Source organism: Diospyros lotus, chromosome 5 (assembly GCF_014633365.1).
Source record: "Diospyros lotus cultivar Yz01 chromosome 5, ASM1463336v1, whole genome shotgun sequence".
NCBI classification, from domain to species: Eukaryota; Viridiplantae; Streptophyta; class Magnoliopsida; order Ericales; family Ebenaceae; genus Diospyros; species Diospyros lotus.
In genome coordinates this window covers 24,161,123-24,183,879 of record NC_068342.1, presented here as the reverse complement: position 1 = coordinate 24,183,879, position 22,757 = coordinate 24,161,123, and the positions used below count along the sequence as shown (strand labels likewise).

Below are 22,757 nucleotides of genomic sequence, written 5' to 3'. Positions count from 1 at the left end.
AATTGGCGCCATCTGTGAGAAACGCAAGACAAAAAGTTAACTTAAGAATGGCAAACACTCGGGGACACTGACGAACCCTCTCTCAAGGCGTAGAGACACGCCTGCCACCACGAAACTCTCAGCAACAGGGAGCGCTCCCACAATTCACAATTCTCAGCAACATCCTCCTCCCCCTCATAACGCTCAAATGCAAGGTGGTGATCGCTCTATTTCTCCAAACCGACAGATGGGGGATCAATCAATCCCACCTCCACTTAACATGGGCTCAGGATCACTCCCTACTGATCAAGTTGGGACCTCACAACAGCCACCACGTACGGTCCCGTGGGAAGACTATGAAGCATTGAGACAACAACACGTTGAAGGCATGCAAGCACTACGAGACATGGCTGGTGTACTCCAAAGTATGATACCCGGAGGGACGCTGCCGGATACTCTAAAAAAGTTTATGCCACCTCTTGAACCTCAACCTGAGGCAGGAGCTGATTCCTATCAAAAGGCTACTCCCTATTCACATTCACGATCTACGCCTCCACGCTAGGGTAGACCCAGGTCTCCACCACCAAGAAGGATCCCTCATTCCGTGCCTCGAAAAAATGAAAACCCAAGAATGGAAAACAGGACCAAAAGACCTCAAAGGCGGAGGTATCACGAAACAGTGGCCAGTACACCAACAAGACATGAAAACCAGACGACAGCTAGTATGAGTGATGACATGAAAAGAGTAGTAGAAGTGGTGCTTGAGAAGAAAAAATTAATCCCGGCAACGGAAGAGCAAAAGCATAGAAAATGTCCTTTTATTGCAGATATATTAGAAAGACCTCTGCCTCGAAAATTCAAGATACCTTAAATAACCCCCTATTCCAGCAAGGATGACCCATATGATCATATTCAGAATTACGAGTCACTGATGATATTGCACAGATGGGACGACGACGTGATGTGCCGAGCATTTTCCTTAACGTTATCAGGACATGCTCGAACATGGTTCAACAACCATCCAGAAGCCTCTATTTCATCATTTGGGCAGCTTAGAATAGAATTTACCAGGGCTTTTGTGATAAACAGTCGAAGAAAGAAGGATGCCACATATTTGCTCAGCATACAACAAGGAAATAAGGAATCCTTACGTCAATTTGTGGACAGATTTCGTAATGCTACTCTTGAAGTCCCAGACTTGCCGGCTCAAGTGGCAGTATCCGCTATGCTCCAAGGGACATGTCTTACCTCTCTTCAAGAATCACTTTCTTTAGATCCTCCAGCATCCTTGGCCGATCTATTTTCATAGCCAACCGATATATCCTTCACACTGAGATTATGAGGAACGTGGCGGGAAAAGAGGATAAAGAAAGGAAAAGAAAAGAATGTGAAGGGGAAGAAGAGTTTATTCGACGACAGGAAAGGAATAGAACACCGGATGTACCAAAACCTCATTTTAATTATTATACTCGGCTCTTACAACCCTGATCAACTATATTAACTGCAGTAGAGGGAGAAGGACTTCTTAAACTACCCCACAGAGTTGACCGCCCCATGGGAAAAAATCAGGGAGAGTATTGCAGATACCATCGAACCAGAGGGCATTCCACTGACCACTATAGGGAATTGAAGAATCAGATTGAGATGCTCATTCGTGAGGGACATTTGCAAAGATATGTGAGACACGAAGAAGAAGAAAACAGGGAACCCCAGCAAAGAGGAGATAGGCGTGATGGGCATGAAAGGCCAAATCCGAGACAACAAGAGAGAAGAGGAGATCGTTAACAAGATACTCATGTAGACAATGAACCGACTCAGCAGGCCATTCACGTTATTTCAGGTGGGGAAACCCTAGGTGGGGACACATCAGCCTCCCAAAAAGCATACGCCCGTCAAGCCTACCAAGTTAACTCAGTAATGGAGGTAAGAGATGATGAAGAACCAATCACCTTCGCCCCAACAGATCGGGGTGATGTAATACTCCCACATGATGATCCCATGGTTATTTCAGCAGTCGTAGCCAAGCACCCCATCAGTAGAATTCTAGTAGATAGTGGCAGTTCTGTCAACCTGATCTATTGGAACTGTTTTAAACAAATGCATTTATCTCACGACCGGCTGAAGAAAGTATCCTCACCTCTATATAGCTTCACTGGAGAAGCAGTTCCAGTTGCAGGATCAATTCAGCTGCCTATCACATTAGGTGTGGACCCACAACTCGTAACTCGACAAGCAAATTTCATGGTGGTTAAAACCTGCTTAGCAGCATATAATATGATCTTGGGACGCCCGTTACTCAATGATCTAAGGGCCGTGGTATCCTCGTGCTATTTATAGATGAAATTCCCCACACCTTCCGGAGTAGGACAAGTTCGAGGAGATCAAAAGAAAGCCCGAACTTGCTATGTGTCATCCACAAAAGGGAAAAGAGCTGAAGAAACCTTATACATAGCCGAGAAAGCCATACATAAATCCTTGGAGGAAGGAACCGCACGTAAACCTCAACCCGTTGAGGAATTGGAAACAATACATCTAAGTGAATCAGATTCAGAGAAAATAGCGTATGTGGGATCCCAGCTCCCGGAGCATACGAAAGAAGAAATTGCAAGATGCCTGCGAGAAAATTCAGACGTATTTGCTTGGAAACTGGAAGATATGCCAGGAATCAGTCCAGAAGTAATATGTCACCACTTGAATGTGGACCCCCAATTCAAGCCGGTCCGACAAAAGAAGCGAAACATTGCCCCTGATAGACTACACGCATTAGAAGAAGAAGTTGACAAATTGCTAAAAGCGGGCTTCATTCGAGAGGTATTATATCCAGACTGGTTGGCCAATGTTGTTATGGTCCCAAAACCTAATGGAAAATGGCGTGTCTGTGTGGATTTCACCAATCTCAATAAGGCATGCCCCAAAGACTCATACCCGCTACCGCGGATCGACCGTCTTGTGGACGAAACGTCTGGATACCAGTTTCTGAGCTTTTTGGATGCCTTCTTAGGGTACCACCAAATAATGATGTACCCCCCAGACCAGGAGAAGACGTCATTCATCACTGAAAAGGGAACATATTGCTACCAAGTCATGCCTTTTGGGCTCAAGAACGCCGGAGCCACTTATCAACGCATGGTGAACAAAGTCTTTAAAAAACTGCTGGGCAACACAATGAAAGCATATGTTGACGACATGATTGTGAAAATTTGAAAGGCCGAATCCCATGTAGAAAAACTAGTGCAAGTGCTGGGAGTCTTTAGACAATACAAGATGCGGTTAAATCCAACAAAGTGTGCCTTTGGCGTACAGTCTGGAAAATTCTTGGGATACATGATCACGCAAAGAGGAATCGAGGCAAACCTTGAGAAAATACAGGCAATATTGGACATAGAACCACCAGCATCAACTAAGGAAGTCCAGCGATTGACAGGGCGAATCGCAGCTCTTGGATGTTTTCTCTCCAAGTCAGCCGAAAGAGAGTTACCCTTCTTATGAACATTAAGAGCAGGAAAAAAGTTTGAGTGGACGGAGCAATGCCAAAAGTCATTTGAAGCGTTAAAGGAGTATTTGAAAGAAGTTCCCCTATTAACACAACCAGAAACTGGAGAGACATTGTACTTATACTTGGGGATAAGTGATGAAGCCATAAGTGCAGTATTAATCAGGAAAGAAGGACAAGTGGATCGACCAATATATTATGTCAGTAAGGTATTGCAGGGCCCCGAGACACGTTATCCAGTGGCAGAAAAAATGGCATTAGTACTGGTAAACGCATCCAGAAAGTTGAGGCCGTACTTCCAAGCCCATTCGATCATCGTACTTCCAGATCAGCCCTTGCGAAGTATTTTACAAAAGCCCGAATGTTCTGGTCGCCTTACCAAATGGTCCATCGAGTTAAGTGAATATGATATCCAGTATCAACCTCAACAAGCTATAAAAGGACAAGCGCTGGCTGACTTTATTATGGAATGTACACACTCCGGTAAGACAACAGAAAATAGGCAAGCAGAATGGTTGTTGTTTGTTGATGGAGCATCTAGTTCATAGGGGAGTGGCGCTGGGATAGTACTCGTATCCCCTAAGGGAGAAATGTTTGAGTATTCCCTACGATTTGCTTTTTTGAGTACCAACAACGTTGTTGAATATGAAGCATTAATCACCGAAATGAAGATAGCAAGAAAAATGGAAGTAGCACGATTGGTTGCTCATAGTGATTCTCAGTTGATTATGCAGCAGTTTCAAGGACAATATAAAACCAGAGAGCAGATAATGGCCCAATACTTGCGCAAAGTAAAAGACCTAGCACAGACATTTCAGAGTTTCCAGTTAACACAAATAAACAGATCACTCAATGGACATGCTGATGCTTTATCTAAGCTAGCGTCCACTAAAGAAACAACCAAAAAAGCAGTATTTGTTGAAATGCTTCATCAGTCGAGCATCGAAGAAAAAGAGGTATCTTGTGTGGAGACATGAGTGGATTGGAGATCGTCCTTCTATCGTTATCTCACTAACAATGAATTACCAGATGATCCACAAGAGGCAAGAAGACTTAAGATGAGGGCTTCAAGGTTTACCATCATAGACGGGATATTATATAAGCGAGCTTACACTACACCTCTTCTCAAATGTTTAGGCCCTCAAGAGGCCGAATATGTCTTGGCAGAAGCTCATAGTGGAGTATGTGGAGAGCACTTGGGAGCAAGAGCCCTAGCAACCAAAATCTTGAGAGCCGGTTTCTTTTGGCCAACATTAAGGTCAGACGCGTTAAAGAAAGTCAAATCATGTGACAAATGTCAACGACACGCTCCAGTTCAATCTGCCCCGATATCTCAGTTGCAACCTGCGTTCCAGCCTATACCATTCGCTCAGTAGGGTTTGGATATTTTGGGACCTTTTCCTCAAGCGCCCGGGCAAAGAAAATTTTTAATAGTGGCCACTGACTATTTCACCAAATGGATTGAAGCTGAGGCATTGGCTACTATTACGGCAAGAAAAGTGGAGGCAATGGTATGGAAAGACATTGTGTGCCGGTTTGGGATACCAAGAATTATCGTCACTAATCATGGGAAGCAATTTGACTATGACTCCTTTAGAAAATTCTGTGATGACCTAGGAATTCAACTAAGATTCGCTTCAGTGGCATATCCCCAAGCTAATGGACAAGCTGAGGTCAGTAACCGAACCATATTAGATGGCCTAAAAACCTGACTTGAAGGAGCCAGAGGCATATGGGCCGACGAGCTACCCACCATTTTGCGGGCTTATCGAACAACTAGTCGGGTCGCTATAGGAGAAACTCCGTTCAATCTAGTATATGGAACAAATGCTTTAATTCTCATTGAAATTTCAGCTAAGTCCCCAAGACTGATGGCATATGAGGAAGAGGACGACGCAAGGAATTCTGAAGCGTTGCGAGAAAATTTGGATCTGATTGAAGAACAGAGGGATAACACTGCCATGAAGATAGCTGCATATCAAAGAAGAGTAGCCAGTTATTTCAATTCTCAGGTGAAGAACAAACCCATGAAAGAAGGAGATTTAATACTTCGAAGATCTGTTGTAACCAATGCGCTAAGGGATGATGGAAAGTTACGAACAAATTGGGAAGGGCCGTACCGCATTCTAAAACTGATTGGCCCCAACACTTGCATTTTACAGACTCTTTCAGGAGACACTATGGGGAAAACATGGAATTTAAACTATCTAAAGTTATATACGAACAATGTATCTGAGAAAATATCTGCAATAACATAAGTCCTAAATGGGACCGTGGACGTAGGCACATTTTTCCGAACCACGCAAAAATGCTTGTGTACGCATAGTTGTCATTTTATTTTCGGAAAGGAAACGATCAAACCCGTTGTCCCGCCTATGGCCCAGCAACGAGGTAAACTACGATCGAGCCCATTGTCCCGCCTATGGCCTGGCAACGAGGTAAAACTACGATCAAACCCGTTGTCCCGCCTATGGCCCGATAACGAGGTAAAACTAAGATCGAGCCCGTTGTCTCGCCTACGGCCCAGCAACGAGGTAAAGTACGATCGAGCCCGTTGTCCCACCTACGGCCCGGCAATAAGGTAAACTACGATCGAGCCCGTTGTCCCGCCTAAGGCCCGGCAACGAGGTAAAACTACGATCGAGCCCGTTGTCCCACTTACGCCCGGCAACGAGGTAAACTACGATCGAGCCCGTTGTCCCGCCTATGGCCCGGTTACGAGGTAAAACTACGATCAAACCTGTTGTCCCGCCTATGGCCCAGTAACGAGGTAAAACTAAGATCGAGCCCGTTGTCCCGCCTAAGGCCCGGCAACGAGGTAAAACTACGATCGACCCCGTTGTCCCGCTTACGGCCCGGCAACGAGGTAAACTACGATCGAGCCCGTTGTCCCGCCTATGGCCCGACAACGAGGTAAAACTACGATCGAGCTCGTTGTCCCGCCTACGGCCCGGTAACGAGAAAAAATACGCTCAAGCTCGCCACATCGTGCATGATTCAATAGCGAAAGAAAAGTCTTGATCTTATATCACTAAAGACAGCAACAAAAGAATAAATCAAGCAATAAAGAGCAGAGCACATTGAGTAGGACAAAGAAAAAACATTCATTGATAAAACAAGCAAATTACAACGAAATGAGCACATTGGCCCGACAACAGCGGAAAACAAACTACAATAAGGGTCTACTCGGGGGAGCGGGACTTGCGAGATGAACGCTTAGAAGATCCCAACGACACAACGGGAATCACAGGAGGCCCCATGGGGAATTCCCCTTCTTCAACCTCGACCGTGTGAGGGATATCTTCATCGGCCGCACCAGGATCTTCTCCAACGGCTCCGGGATCGACCGTCATGCCTTCTTCCCCATGATTAAAAGGAAACGGATTCCAAGGGCCCGTCAAGTTTTCCAAATCATCCACTAAGTAAGAATCTAGATAAGAAGAAGGACTCATAGGCTCATTTGGCTCATACTGACGCCAATCTACTTGATGGGACTCCTCAACTTCGCGAGTAAGAAAAAGTTCAGGAAAAGTCTCTCCCGGACGCTGAGATTCTAGATGTGCACGGGCCAGATAAAATCCGTATTTCAGGAAACCGGAAGCATACTTTCCCTTCCTGTCTTGACAGTTAGTGGAGAGACGATATTCCTTCACTGCTTTAGCCAGAATAGCCCGAGCATCTTTCCGACTTATCTTCAATTCTGACAGGCGCAGAGAATGTTCCTGCAAAAGCGCCTCATGTTGCGCCATCAAATCAACATTCTTATGCTCTTCAGCTTCTAGCTGGGAGCGTAAATCTTTAATTTCCCCGTGAAGACCCGAGGTACCAACAGAAGCCTCAGACAGTCGATCCTGCATTCGCTCAATCTCTGCCTCTGCATTCTTCTTCCCGAGCTTCGCCCGACGAGCACGACCCTTTAACTCTTGGCGCTCATCATTCCAGGAAGATTAACGCTTCCTCCAATCTGACATTTGAGTCTCTACTTGTTCACGATAGGCCCTATCCCTTGCGTTGGAAGCAACGATTCCTTGGATACCCTGCACCAGAAACTGCTCTGCTTCGTCCCTAGTCTGGGCATAATTACCACCGATAAATCGTCGTTCCTCTCGAGGGAGAATGGTGGAATAAATGAGGCGAGCACCAATCCCCGGTTCAGTAACCGAGTCTGTCTCTAATACCCCTAGGGAAACTTCAAAGTCTCGACCACTAAGTTTTGTACCGTCTCCAAGAATCATGGTATGTCTCACATTGCCTGGAATGGGAAGTATAGGAGGGGGCCTCAATGCTTTCTCGCCTTCAAGACGGCGACTATCCTTCCTATTTGGAACTACAGGATGGCGACATTCTTCTTCCACCCGTGCCATGTCACCAACAAACTGAGAAGACAAGCTTCGCCCCCTTTGAGAATTGGGAGCAGGAGAGGGGATGTCTACAGCCTCTTCATGAGAAAGAGGAATTGATGGACTTTCCGTATGAGCGGGAGCTTCAACACTAGAGTGATCGCTTCTTGGGTGACGCCGCCTTTCAACCCCAGTCGGAGAAATGCCGGCAGATATACGCGACCGAGGAGGGCGGGAGCTCGTAGATCCCTCAGCTCCATGTGTAGAAACCCTGGCTGCTGTCACGGCACACACCTCCTCCTCGTGGTGATGTCTACGCAACTCCATCAGTCTACCCAATCTAGCCATTTCTGCAAAAATCAATACAAAGCATTTAGCATGGAGAAATAATGCGACAATGGAAAAAGAAAGATAATGGCGAAAGATATTCTACCCCCATGAGTGTTTTCCTCCTGAGGATGAAAAGGAGGAAGGGAAGATGATCCAGGCATTTCCATCTCTTCCTCCTCGACTCCTTCCATTTCTTCATTGGATAGCGTGGAAGAGCGAGGAGGAACAGTTGGTGTCACGACCCCCCAACCAGCGATTCTGAGATTCTCCAAAGTCAAGAGGCTCCTCAACTCGACGGGGCCCTGCGCCGTTAACATTTCTACTAGATGACGATACACGCCCCGAACTTCCTTACAGGGAGGAAACCCTTGGCTGGCGTCTTGAAGATTCCAGTATAAAGGAGCATCCCAATTAGGTGGAGGTTCTATCACTACCCACCGTTCTTCAAACCGATTAATCTTGTTTGGAAGAGCGATGAACAGCTCCAAACCCGACACCTTCTGGAGCGTGTAAAGGGCATGATCCTTGTTGGCTTTTCGCAATCGATAGAAACAACTAAAGAGTCTCAAGGAGGGGACGACATCCCTCAGATGACAAAGTATAGAGAAGCCGACCATCTGAGCCCAACCGTTAGGATGAAGTTGAGCGGGAACAATCTTGTAGTGACGCAACCATGCCATTGCAAAGGGCGGAAGGGGAAAGCGGAGTCCCACCTCAAATGAAGCAAAGTGAAGACCAAGGGAGCCCTCATCTACCCGAAAGGGGTCAGGCTCATCAAGGCGAGGGTACCTCACCATAAATCCGGAAGGCGTGGCATCATAAACTTGCTCAAAGTCCCCGTATCCAAGCTGGGAGCTCGAAGTGGTAGGAATGTGCGCGGGGCCGGGGGTGATGCCGGTCTTCTCCTCGACATATTAAAATGTTCAAAGCCGTTACCTTGTTACGTTAGGAAAAGCGGACGATCACAGCGAGCAAAGTACCTGCACATAAACGCAACAAAAATCAGTACAGGGCAAAGAAGGAACAACCGAAGGCCGAGATAAACATTTCAAGCCGTTTAAAGGCATCGGGGCTCTAGGACCACTCGGCCATGACCGAGTGGGGGGCAACTCGGTCATGACCGAGTGGCCTCAGCCAAAATCATGGCCACTCAGTCATGATCGAGTGGCCCCAGTCGCACGTCATGGCCACTCGGTCATGACCGAGTGGCCCAGTGGAGGCTCTCCCAAATGCTGAAAAAGGAGACGTGACCCAAAAATGCACCGAGACCTGAGAGAATTTGAGTTTTGAAACACCTCGGCTGATCCTTGTGAGAATTAAATGAAGGGTTGAAGCCCTATTAATAGGGGTTCAAAAGGCAAAAAGTCGAAAGCTGTGGAGCGAATACAGAAAATGAAGAGCAAATGCGCAAAATTGATCTCCCGAGAGATAAGCAAAATGCGGCAAAAGCGGCGCCCATTTTTTCCAGGATCGTATGCTCTTTTACCCGACTCCTCGACTAAAAAAGCAGGGAGCAATTGATATACCTGGGAGTGCGAAATGGATCTATGATCTAATGTGGACCCCAATAGGAGACAAATCAAAGTCAAGGGCCAAGGAAGACCCACTCGGCCGGGCCGGGTGGGAGCCCACTCGGCACAACCGAGTGGATGAGACCACTCAGCACAACCGAGTGGCTGAGACTACTCGGTCAGTCCGAGTGGCTGAGGCCACTCGGCTAGGCCCAGTGGCTGAAGCCACTCGGTAGAACTGAGTGGACAAGACCACTCGATTGCCGAGTGGTTTTCCCCCTACTCGGCCAAACCGAGTGGGGGTCCACTCGGCATGACCGAGTGGAGGGGGTCACTCGGTCATACCGAGTGACCCCTCTCCCAAACTCGGCTTAACCGAGTTGTGGTCACCTGACATGACCCGAATCCGCCCCCTCGCGCCAGACGATCAGCATTGCGAGATTCCGTAATGGGCCGCGAGATTTCCGCCTAGAAAACCGCTAGGCCTCTCTCTCTCCTCCACTATAAATATGAAACCCACCTTCATTCCGAGGTACGAAATTTTGAGTAATAAAACTATACTTTTCTCATTTTTCTCTCGAGATTCTGACTTAAGCATCGGAGGGTTTGCGCGGGGACCCCCACCCACGTCCTAATGGTGTTCTCGTTTTATAGGCCACTCAGTCATCAAGGCCACTCGTCGCCCTTAGGTCACTTTGTCATCAAGGCCACTCGTCGCCCTCAGGTCACTCGGTCATCAAGGTCACTCGTCGCCTCAGGTCACTCGTCGCCTCAGGTCACTCGGTCATCAAGGTCATTCTTCGCCTCAGGTCACTTAGTCATCAAGGTCACCCGTCACCCTCAGGTCACTCGGTCACGGCCACTCGTCACCTCAGGTCACTCGTTCATCCGAGACCACTCGTCATCCTCAGGTCACTCGTTCATCCGAGACCACTCGTCATCCTCCGGTCACTCGTTCATCCGAGACCACTCGTCATCCTCAGGTCACTCGTTCATCTTGAGCCATCTGATCATCAGCCCACCTGATCATCAGCCCACCAGATTTACCAGATCCATCAGACCATCAGATCTATCAGACCCTCAACTCTGTAAGATCACCAGATCTGGACCTCTACCAGATCCAATTACTCGTCAAGATTCTCATCAGTGAAGGCACGACTCCCAAGACTCTTGTGTCTCTCCTTAATTAAAAATAGATTGTTGTATTTTGGAAACAACAGTTATCATTATGCGTCATATTCATTTTCATATGTTCTTAAGTAATAGGGAGATATCTTATAACAACTTGAATTTGCTGCTCATTTGCGAGATTGTGTTCCATTGATTAGAGTTCTCTAATCATATTTGACATCGCCCTGAGATGTTCTCTCGTGTTATGATTTGAACGCATCTTATAAGTGTCAAATTTAATTATAAGAATCCTTTATCTTAATAGCAAGGTATTTCCCTACTTTCTTTTATGGAATTTCGCAAATTTCTAGTAGTTTCATGAAGTTCAAATTGACAAAGAATATCATCTCGTATACAACTCAACAACGTGATGTGAGCTAGGGTGTTTTTTTTTATTTTTCAAGCATTATATGCCTGTAGATCTCTCTGATGTTAGGTCGTATTCCCATCATCAGGCTGAACCATGACATTTGTCAAAGTCTCTGTAACTTTAAGTTCCTCTAATATAAACTATACATTTTAATGCCACTTGTCATAATTACCTCCGGATAACTTTTCACCCTTATTCAGTTCTACAATTATACCCTTAGTTGTAATAGTCATGGTAACTGATTAAGGGATATGACAATATATTAGCTAGCATATAATTTCACAACATTATAATTGTAGCAAAACAAATCGAGAATATAATAATGTCACATGTGTATTGGAATCGAAAGGTCGTCGATGCTTCCAATCATCATCCATATACACATGTTCAATTCTTATATATGATTAATTATAATTTGCGCAATCCACCTAAAATATGCCACATAAAATATGTATGACATATTTATCGCATATACATATTCAATTTTAACATAAAGACATGCAACTAAAGCAATTATCATGACAAAATTAAAAAAAAAAAAAACATAATAAGTTTTCGTTATTGTGCACAAGAATTAAAGTGTACATACAACCCTAGTATGTGTTCTATGTTCAAACAAATTTACATAAAATTTACCTAGAATATTTCATCCATACATATGTACCATAAAACATGTCATAGAGATAAAGATAACATCACTAAGATGGGATTCGCACCAGTAGGTCGTAGAAATAGATAACATCACTAACATATCATAGAAATAGAATAGGTCAAAGTATCTAACACCCCGTTTTCCAAGCGTGTTATAACTTGGGACAATTTTGGGATAATAAATTTTTTTCATTTAAAACTAATACTAACCATATCTTTCCTTATATCTATCACTAAATTTTCATTCATCTATCTCGAATGAGAATCATCATAAACATCAAATGCAGAAGCTAAGAATCGAACCTTAATCTTTAACATTAACCAATAATAAGGTTATATATCATCTGTAACATCCCGCATCGAGCAATAGAAAGGATCAGAACAACTTACCATGATGGTCCTACGCAAACTTCCCAGAGGGTCACCCATCCTTGAACTTCCCTAGCTCAAACACGCTTAACCCCGGAGTTCTTTACCTACATTCAAACCAAAAGGTATCCAGCTGGTGTTGTTTCCTTCCTTACTTATCCTCGATATATACTACCCTTCTCTAGACTCTTGGGGTATTACATTCTCTGCCCCTTAAGCACATGACGTCCTCGTCATGCGACTTTACAATTGGTCTCAGATCTCCCCCCTTTGTATAGCCGATGTGGGATTCGTCTAAGGTGCCTACACGCACCCCCCCCCTTAGGGACTCAGAGTCCTCACTGAGGTTTGCCCCACCACCGCTCTCAGAGGCTCAGGGGTCAACTCTGATACCACCTGTAACATCCCGCATCAAGCGATAGGAAGGACCGGAACAACTTATCCTGATGGGCCTACGTGAACTTCCTAAGGGGTCACCCATCCTTGAGCTTCCCTAGCTCAAGCACACTTAACCCGAGAGTTTTTTGCCTACATTCAGCCCAAAAGGTATCTAACTGGTGTTGTTTGCTTCCTTACTTATCCTCAATATATACTACCCTTCTTTGAGCTCTTGGGGTATTACATCATCACTCTTCAAAACGTTCAGAATTCAAGTAGCAGAACTTTAAATACATAGGCAGCATAAACGTATAACCATTACATCATGCACTTTTGCTAAGTGCCATTACATGCCTCTTTCATCCTCGTTTCTACCACAATCTTTATCTGAAACATTTGAATATTCCAGGGACAAAGTCTAAGTTAGATGATGAATCATCTAAGTAAGGGTACAAAATCATATTTCGTGCATAAATGCAATATGCAAAATGTCCTTTTCCTTTTTCTTTCGTTTGAGTTGACCGTACCTTAATGCTACTCCTTATTTTTACAGCTTACTCACCATACCAAGGTGTATAGGTGCACCCTTGGTAGAGCAACAGTGTCGGCCCATACTCTTAAACATATGCAATGCATGATCAACAATATCATTGTGAACATATGCACATTTCATCATAATATGTAAATACAATCTACATGACATATTCACATCAAGGCATGACAATATGGGTTTAGGGTCGAATCACTTACCTCAAATGTATCTCAAAATATCTTGATTCTCGTGCCAGACTTCTAATATACTCAATTTGAAACCTCAACATATCCTAGCCATCATATTTATTCAAGAATATCAATATTATATTTTTCCTAATTTTCTCATAATTTTCCTCTATTTCTTTCTATTTTTCCTCAATAATTCCACATTAAATAATTTCTCGAACATTTTTTCAATTTTTTCACTACCATAATTCATGAAAATAATTCTTGAGAAAAAATCACTCACCATGACTCAGCCTCTTAAGCATCCTCGAAATGCATGCCCTAATCTCGAAACGCGTGCTTGGATAATTTCCTGACTTCGAGCATGCTCCTTTAGCCATAAATTAATTTCTAGGATTTTCTAAAAATTTTTGGAAGTTTTTTCCTATTTTTCTCTTTTTCTTTTATTTATTTATTTTTTTTTTCTTCTTTCTTCTTTTTCTTCTCCCCTGCTTCTCCTACGCACGAACAACCTCGCAGCCACCTCTTTACACTCACCAACCGCTATTAGCCTCCCCCAACCTCGTCGGTCGCTGTCACACGTCCCAGCAGCCCTCATCGTGGCCGCTTAGGCCTCTATTCTTGCTGCATAGTCATTAAAAGCTTGAGGCCATGGCTGTCGCAAGCTGTTGCAGCCCATTCTAATAGCCTTCGACCACCCTCACTGCTGCCTCCAGCCACCAACATCAGCTCCTAGCTCTCTCTCGATCTCTTTCGATCTCTCATCCCTCTCTCAGCTAAGCTTGTTGCCATCCTTGCTTCTATTTCTTCTCTCCAAATTTCTCAATCACTCCCTCTATTTATAAGCTCTCCACTGCCTCTCTCACTACCTTAATAGCCTTGGCCATCACCCTATGCATCCACTTGCAGAAGACTTTGCAGAGGTATGGCCATGAAGTTTGTAGAAGCATAGCCTCCGCGAACGCGCACATTTTGTATATATGTATAACATATTATATAATACACTATCACATAAGAAAAATACACATTTAAATCCCAAATTTCATCCCTATTTCATTTGGGTATTTCTCTAATTGCTAATACACCCTCAACCATTGAATTAATTTGCATTACGATATTGAATATCCAAAATAATAACTCAAGGCTTACTCGATAAGGACAATTTCACTCAAGTGTCCTTATCGAGCTATTGTTTCATCCCGAAACCACCTCAGAGTTGATCCTTACATATAACCGAAGCCCTCTTAGGGTTCTGTTGACTTCCCATAACTCCCTTACGACGATTCGATTTTTCAGCTTGGGTCATAGTTGTACCGAAAATAGTCTCGATTTCATTTTCTTAATACCATAAATTCTATAATACCCCGTATTTTTATGAGATTGCCACGTATTTTAAGTGAGTTTAAAATATCAAAAAAAATGGCTTGATAGTAAAATAAATTGCTGAATCAACGGCAGGGAGCGCCTCGAAGCATAAATACTTAAGGATAAGGGTATGGCATTGACAAGTGTCTTGAGGCAGGATTCATGGCCCCAAAAGAAATTAAATCCGAGACAATTTTCAGTACAGCTATGATTTAGGCTAAAAAATTGAATGATTACAAGGAACCTCCAAGAAATCAACGGAACCTTGAGGGGGCTCTAATTTTACGTAAGGATCAATGCTTAAATGGTTTTGGGACGAAACAAAGGTCCTGTGAGGGCGTTGGGGTGAAATCGTCCTTATCAAGTAAGTTTGAATTTATTAATCTTGGATTTTAAGTATCTCAATGATTATTAATTCAATGTTTGAGGATTGTGCAAAGTCTAAAATGGGGTTATGAAGTTAATTGAGGTTAATTATGAGGAGTAATTAGGTGATGTGATATGTTGTGATATGTTAGGTATGGGGAAAAGTGAAAAGTATGGTGAGGTAATGTGTTAGGTATGGGGAAAAGTGAAAGGTGCGATGAGGTGATGTGTTAGGAATGGGAAAAAATGAAAGGTATGGTGAGATGATGTGTTAGGAGTGGAAAAAAGTGAAAGGTAAGGTGAGGTGATGTGTTAGGAATGGGAAAAAAGTAAGAGTTGTGATTATGGATTTCAAAAGTTAATATATTCTAACTTTAGATCACTTTGGAGTCCAAGCCTTTAAATAAGGGTCATGGATTGTTCTCAAATCATTTCGAGGGAGTTGAGGATTGAAGGATTCTAAGGTGAGGATCCTATTCTTGAGAGAGGGGAGGAAATTCTGCAAGAAGAAGGGAAGGAATTGGAGGAGAAGCGAGGGAGAACAAGCATCGCCAGAGTTTCGGGTTTTTGCCAAAGTTCATCCGAAATAATCTTAAAAATGGCAAGGTAAGTCCTATTTTTTATAATATTCTTGTAGAAAGGGAAGAGAGAGACCCGTAGGTTCAAACAGGAGTTGAATCGGAGTTAAAATGAGGGAGATATGGCTAAAATACGAAAGCGACGTAGTGTTATCACAACAGCGTGTGAGTTACACACGTCGAGAAAAGGCTGCATATAAAGGAGTATGGGACACCTTCCCAAGACGTGTGAGGGCACCTGAGGGGCCCCCTTGTCTTGAAATTTTCCAGTTATATCCCCTATTTAATGCCCTTTAACCCTATGTAAAAATATTGGAGGTTAGGTTTATCGAAACTCGTGTTTTCTGTAGAAACCTAGGTCATTTGCAGTGAAACCTAACTTCCTAGAGATAAACCTTCAAGGTGAGGCTCTTATACTCCAAATCCTATATTTTTCTCTTTTAGGTGAGACTTCTATTGCATAAAACGTGTTTTGTGAAAATCTTATACACAAAATCCTATTGTTCTCTTACGTGAAATCTTGTTGCATATATGAAATGTGTTTTCCTATAAATATATAATGTTGGCTTTTAACTGTTGAATTTATAAAATTTGTGTGGCCATACTATTGTGCTTATTTGTTGTTAGCCATGGGAAAAAGTCTGGATATCCCCCGAGAGGCGCTATGCATGTGCTATTGAGAAAGTTCTCGTGGGGAAGACCGTAAGCCTAAGAGATAATGAATGTGGTGCCTTCATGAGTTCTATGAGGTCGAGCTAGGGTGGCATGGTTAGGGACCTCCCGAGAAATGCTATGAGTGCGCCATTGAGAAAGCTCTCGTTGGAGGAGACTAACATGTTCACAACACACTTCGAAGTAGTCCTCATTGTTTCTTCATATATTTTATACATGTTTATGTATTTATATAGACTGTTTTTGGAGTTCTCACTAGAAGATTCATCTTCTAATTGGACTATGTCTTTGGAATATTCAAACGTTCCAAGTTCGACAAGCAGCTCTAAGGGAAAAGAGATAACTAAAGATTAAGTTTATCTATTGTATGTAGCATGTTTTAACATGTCTTTGATTATGTATGAACCTATGCAAATATTAGTATGTTTGTGGTTATGTTTGAGGCATTCGATTATTGCTTTCAAGAGATGATATCCATGTAATGCATTTTGTAAACATCTTGAACAGTTTCATTTATAATAAATAAAGCATTATGGTTATGTACCATATCAGGAACAATCTAGCTTTCGTTTGTAATAATATCACTTATCTTAGCTATTTGATTATTGGGTTTGATAGGCTGAGAATGTGAACTTGGAATTTTTTTTTGGAACTGTATGTTATATATTAGTGGATGTGGTGTGAAAAAAAATATATTTCTGAAATCCTAAGTTACAACACGCCGAAAAATTTGGGGTGTTACAAATCCTATCTCGAAACGCTCATCAATCCCATGCCTTTTTCCTTAAACATCAAAGCTCCAAGGCATTCCCTATAGTCGATTCGGTATCTCATAACTATGAAAATTATATTATATAACCCCAATTTATCTAAAATTTTCACTTATGACCCAAGATAAATTACACTTAAGTCTTTTTAAAAATTCTCAGGTATTACTGTTGTTGCCAAAATACAACAATCTATTTTTAATTGGGGACAAACGCAAGAGTCTCGGGAGTCGTGCCTTCACTGATGGGAATCTTGACGAGCAACTGGATCTGGTAGAGGTCCAGATCTAGTAATCCAACAGAGCTTATGATCTAACAAAGCTGATGATCTGGTGGCCCAAAATGATCTGGTGGCCTAAAATGACCGAGTGGCCTTGGTGACGAGTGGCCTGAAGATGACGAGTGGCCTTAAGATGACGAGTGGCCTTGGTGATCGAGTGGCCTTGGTGACAAGTGGCCTTGATGACGAGTGGCCTACAAAACGAGAGCACCATTTAAGACGCGGGTGGGGGTCCTCGCGCAAACCCTCCGATGCTTGAGTCAGATCTCGAGAGAAAATGAGAAATTGTACTTCAAATACTCAAGAATGCGTACCTTGTGATGAAGGCAGGGTCTCTTATTTATAGTGAAGGAGAGAGAAAGGCCTCGCGATATTTTCAGCGACAATCTCGTGGCCCATTCCGGGAGTTTCGGGGCCCATGTGGCTAACGCAAGAGGGGGCCACTCGGTCAGATCGGGCAAATTGTCGAAGAGATAGCAATCTCGGAGGGTCACTCGGTATGACCGAGTGACCCCCCACTCGGTTGCTTCCTGAGTGGGATCCCTCGGCCAAACCGAGTGGACCCCACTCGGCTAGGCCAAGCTGGGATGAGGGGCCACTCGGCTCAACTGAGTGGCCCTCTCCACTCGGTCACTTGGTACCCCACTCAGTATTGCCAAGTGGGTCTTCCTTGACCCTCTGCTTTCGCTGCATCCCCTCGAATTGGGGCCCACGCTTGATTAGATATCCGCTCCATCTTCTCGGGTACATCAATTGCTCCCTGCTTTTTTAGCCAAGAGGTCGGATAAAAGAGTATAAGGTTTTCTTTTTGTGCCTCTATAAATAGGGCTTCAAGTCTTCATTTAATTTTCACAAGGATTAGTCGTGATGTCTTCAAAACTCAAATTCTCTCAAGTCTCAGCGCGTTTTTCGGGCCACATCTTCATTTTCACCTTTGAGCGAGTGCTCACTAGGCCACTCGGTCATGAGCGAGTGGTCATGACATGCGACTGGGGGCCACTCGGTTATGATCAAATGGTTCCAGTCTCCCAGTGCCTGTAAATGCCTTCGATCGCTTGACTCACCATTCGGTTGCTCATTCTTAAGTTGACTTTTTGTCTTGCGCTTCCCACAGACGGCGCCAATTGTTGTTGCCAAAATACAACAATCTATTTTTAATTGGGGACAGACGCAAGAGTCTCAGGAGTCGTGCATTCACTAATGGGAATCTTGACGAGCAACTGGATCTGCCAGAGGTCCAGATCTGGTAATCCAACAAAGCTTATGGTCTGACAAGGCTGATGATCTGGTGGCCTAAAATGATCTGGTGGCCTAAAATGACCGAGTGGCCTTGGTGACGAGTGGCCTGAAGATGACGAGTGGCCTTGGTGACGAGTGGCCTACAAAACGAGAGCACCGTTAGGACGCAGGTGGGGGTCCCCGCGCAAACCCTCCGATGCTTAAGTCAGATCTCGAGAGAAAATGAGAAATTGTACTTCAAATACTCAAGAATGCGTACCTTGTGATGAATACGGAGTCTCTTATTTATAGTGGAGGAGAGAGAAAGGCCTCACGATATTTTCGGCGACAATCTCGTGGCCCATTCCGGGAGTTTCGGGGCCCATGTGACTGACGCGAGGAGGGGCCATTTAGTCAGATCGGGCGAATCGTCGAAGAGATAGCAATCTCGGAGGGTCACTCGGTATGACCGAGTGACCCCCCACTCGGTTGCTTCCCGAGTGGGATCCCTCGGCCAAACCGAGTGGACCCCACTCGACTAGGCCGAGCTGGGACGAGGGGTGTAACGCCCCGCTCCCACCTACGGGTGTTACTCACGAATAGCCAACTTATTATTTACATGCTAGGGCAAAGATGAAGAGACGGCTACGTTTCAACGAAAACGACCTAGGTGGGAACTAGGCTTTGCCCTCTCTTCGCTCCGCTCGAGGGTCTGGGAATTATCAGACAACCTATTAAAACCCGAAACCTCGCAATCGTCATCCCTTCTCAAGCTCTTTAATGATGAGCTTAGGATGACCTCCCAGGATCGAAAGAAAATAAGCTATAGCTCTCTAGCTTCAAATAAATTATGGCATAACGCCTTAATTATAAGAAAATAATTTTTCTTTTCTTTGCCCCAACCATTAACCCATTTATCTCACATTCAATTCCTTTGGAAAATATTTGGATTAATATTTCTTTGGAAAAATTTAAATAAATTTCCCTCATAAATCTCCATCGATTTTCCCCTTTAATTATTTCAAAAATTCCTTAATTTTCCAACCATTAGGAAATTTATTTTTGAAATACAAATCTCAAGGAATCCTCATCCAATTTCTAAAATTTAAGGGGAATACTCCATTATTTAATTTTCCAAAATATAGAAAATTTTCTCTCAATTGCCTCAAATTTATATTAATTTAATAATTAATTTAGAGGCTAAATACTCATTTATTTATTTATTTAAATATAGATTATTTCAGAATTTCCAAAATAATATCCTATATTTAAATAAACAGGAATTAAATAAAAAAAAAGGAAAATAGAAAAAACTAACAGCAGCAAGGGGGGGTGTGCGGCAGCTGGCCGCGCCTCCCCTCCAGCGCGGGGCCGCGCGCGCGCATGGGCCGTGCGCGCGCGCGCGCCAGCCGCAGGCGCTGGCCGCGCGGCCATGCCCGCAGGCCGCGCACACCGGCCGCGGGCGTTGGCCGCACGGTCATGCGCGCAGGCCGCGCGCGCGGCCTGGCCGTTCGCGCGCACCAGCTGCGCGCGGCCGCGCCAAGCGCGCCCCTGGCCAGCACACTGCCCCCACCCTTTTTTTTTTTTTTTTGAATTGAAACCGCACATTTCCAGAATATTTTCTCATACCAAGGGGCTTCCAAAACATTCAAGTTTGCCCCCTTTTTCCCACACTTAGCCTTCATTACATATTAACAAAATAAATACAACACTTAAAGCATAAAAATACATAAACATTGCTACTCTTGCTTTCTTCCTTGCGTTCAACTCTTAACCTTGGAAAACTCCCTTCCTTCTTGCACATGAGAAACCTACATGGTGAGGATAAAAACCTCATGAGCTATTAAGCTCAATAAGGGTGCAATGACAATAGTATGAACATGAAAATAAATGTGATGCCAATGCATGTATGCAACATGGTTAGGGCTTCCACATCCTCACAACCACCTTGGTTTGAGGCTTTTATCTACCCTACCCCACTCAAGCTCATGGCCATAGGTCCTAAAACACACAACATGCCAATGCACACATAGAAATCATGCATCATACTTACAACTTGCAAGCCACCATCCCATGGGGCTATCCCTTACCTCTATTCTTTTAGATTTTCCACAATCTTTAACTTCAAGAGAGCTTCAACAACTTGACTTGGCAAGACTTCACTTGCTTCCATCCCCTAAAGAAGTAAAAGAAATAACCTTGATCTTTAAAAATCTAATCCTTGAAGATAAGAAGACTAAGAAGTTAGAAGACTTAGATTTCTTTACAAAAACTAAAGAGTTTACCTCTAGGCTCTTTCTTCTTCTTTTTCTTCTTCTTCTTCTTCTTCTTCTTCAAATGGCCAAAGGGAAGACTTGTCTTCCTACCTTGCCAATATATATATTTTCTCCCTCTTTCAAGAATGGATCCTAACCTTTGGATCTTTGTAGGTTTAAGAGAAATAATCTTAGCCTCCCATTACAAGCACAATCCATGTGCTTTGGAGATTTTTAATCTCAACCATCCATTCTAATCATTCAAAATTCACTTCCATTTATGTTGGCAATCCATGCCAACTTTCAAGACTAATTTATGACCCTTGGATCAATTTCCCAATCCAAGGCCAAGTCTCCACCCTTGGATCATCTTGGTCTTCCATTCCAAAATTAGTCATTTTCCTCATTTATTTAATTTGACTAATTTCACCCATCACATGAGTGACCACTTGAGAGACATATATATTTTCTTTCCCATTTAATTTAATGTGACCATTTTCCATAATCAATGCTTGACCATTTTCCATTTCTTTTGCATTTTCTTTAAATGCAACTTAATTATGCCTCCCATTAATTGCAAGAATGACCATATTTCAATTTTTTTTGAAATTAATTTAAATTTCTATTTGCATAATTGGGACAATTTCACCCATCAATAATATATATGTCAATTGTAAGGCAACTTTCCATTTAATTGCCATTTATTTTAATGAGATAAATTTCACCCATTAACCATGAAAATTTTCAAAATTCAAATTTGAATTTCTTTTCCCAACATCATCATCACCATCATTAATGGCTTGAGTGACTATTAATCTTTTCTTTTTCATTTAAAATAATCACTCTTATCTCTTCCATTTTACTTGGACAAGAAAATGCCAAGTGTCACTCCATGCCACAACCTTGGCTTTCAAGACTTAATCTAAGCCATCCATGTGGCATTTCCACATTAACCCACTATTTTAGGGAAAATCCATTATTTTACTCACATAAATAATTTATGAGTATTTTTCCCCATTTCCATAATTTATTTCCATTATAGAATTTACTCCAAAATTACAAAAAATACCCTTTGTAAATTTTTAATCCCATTTATCTCCACATAATCCAAAATGAGAACTAATTCCTTTTCATACTTAATTCCACCTAGGAATTATTTTCAATTTACCAAATTACCCTTTATTGGACTTCACTATCCAAATTACCAAAATACCCCTCTCATAGGGCACCCTCAATCTCAAGGATCCAATACATTCTCAAGGGTATTTTTGGAATTTTCTCACTTTCTTTCTCATTCTTTTAACACCTGTAACACCGGGTGTTACAAGGGGCTACTCGGCTCAACCGAGTGGCCCTCTCCACTCAGTCACTCGATACCCCACTCGGTATTACCGAGTGGGGAGGTGCCACTCAACTCAACCGAGTGGTCACCCACTCGGCTATGCCGAGTAGGTCTTCCTTGACCCTCTGCTTTGCTGCATCCCCTCAAATTGAGGCCCACGCTTGATTAGATATCCGTTCCGTCTTCCCGGGTACATCAATTACAAAAGTGGTTGGGTCGTGATAAGTTGAGATTCGCACTAGTAGGTCATCAGTTCGATTCTTTGTCCTAGGCAATGAGACAAAATCTCCATCTGCGATTTAGCTCATTTGTTGAAATTTAGGACACAAGTGGTAGGGGATCACGCAAGGGCGATAATCCCAAAATAACATCACTAATTTTCAAAATTTAGTTTTCCAAAAATTTTGGATATGCTATCTTAAAAATATTTCTAATTTTTTTTTTTATCTCAAAATGGGTTTATTTACTTAATTTATAATTTTAGGCTCAAAAATTAAACTCATTAATTTATGGCCTAAAAGCTTAATCCAAATAATTGAATAAATAAATAAAACCCACAATAGAAATATGGCCTAATATTCATATGGGTTGAGTTAATAAAAT

The 22,757-nt window shown here is 43.0% G+C and overlaps 1 long non-coding RNA gene across 2 annotated transcripts in view; it reads right to left on the bottom strand.

Annotated features, from left to right (window-relative positions):
• LOC127802894 (uncharacterized) overlaps positions 1-20,896 on the bottom strand; it is a 45,729-nt gene extending 24,833 nt beyond the window's left edge. For both annotated transcript variants that reach the window (XR_008023358.1, XR_008023357.1), the window contains exons 1-2: positions 20,843-20,896; positions 20,648-20,733 (exon numbers count right to left, since the gene is read on the bottom strand). This is a non-coding gene — a long non-coding RNA (uncharacterized LOC127802894). The remainder of the gene's footprint in view (positions 1-20,647; positions 20,734-20,842) is intronic.
• Between the last annotated feature and the right edge of the window lie 1,861 nt (positions 20,897-22,757).